We start from the raw sequence: 1082 nt of genomic DNA, 5'->3' as shown, positions 1-1082 counted from the left end.
GAAGTGACTTCTGAAGAAATGAAAGTGAATACTTGTCTGGGCTCAGTGAGGAGGAGGAGGAGGAGATTTAAAGAGAAAGCTGAGAGCTCACAGAGAGAACATCTGAGGAAACACTGAGGGTGAACAGTTAATGTGAGGCAGGAGGTCAGAGAGTGAAAACCACAAAGTGACAGAAGAGATGACCTGACCCAGGAGGTCTGCTAAAGTGTAATTCACGTCTGTATTTCTTATTTATTTATTAAACACTGCAGTCCACTTTAGACAGACTCAGCGCTCAGTGCACATTTACAAATAAAATAAAATGAAAATAAAACACAACACATAAATCACCATAAACAGATTTGTAATGTGACAGCCAAGCAGCCCTCAGCATATCGAGACACAGAGCTGATAAACTGAGGATTCATTCTATTCATGCCGGTGCTCTTTATTAATTAAAATGTCCATTGTGGACGAAGGCTCAGACCAGACAGCAGGTGTGGTTATAAAGCAGCTTTATTTTCAGAGTCACGGTGAGAAGAGTTTCAGAAAAGTAGACAATCAAATATACATGACAGCGTCAGGGCTCTTCTGAACCCCGTCTGTTGGGTGGGGTCCAGTTTTATACCCCTAGAATGCGTAATTTAATATCATTATAAAATGTAACAGTCAACAACATTTATTATACACAAACCTTTAGCCCCTTCAACGCCCCTTATGCAACTTGATTTCTTGGCTCCTTTTGTTATGGCGTTCAGATGTAAGCTAAGGGAAAACGTGATAAGGCAGACTCATGTGTGGAATGCTCAGACCTTGAGTCCTTTGCACAAACATTTTTCTGTTTGCTAAAACAAAGCATGCTTTTACATGGTTTAGTAAAGCTTACTTCTCAGACATGAATTAGTACAAGGAACGAAGAGAACATTCATCTTCCACACCATCCCATAGTAAGTTCTCTTCTCTAACTTTTCAGAGTTCAACAACAACAACAACATTTATTTCTATTGCACATTTTCATACCAACAGTAGCTCAAAGTGCTTTACATATTTAAGAATAGAAAAATAAAAGACACAATAAGAAAAAAATAAATCAACATTAATTA

The sequence above is a fragment of the Polypterus senegalus genome, chromosome 4 (genome assembly GCF_016835505.1).
Source record: "Polypterus senegalus isolate Bchr_013 chromosome 4, ASM1683550v1, whole genome shotgun sequence".
Taxonomy (NCBI): domain Eukaryota; kingdom Metazoa; phylum Chordata; class Cladistia; order Polypteriformes; family Polypteridae; genus Polypterus; species Polypterus senegalus.
Note: the sequence above shows the minus strand (reverse complement) of the source record.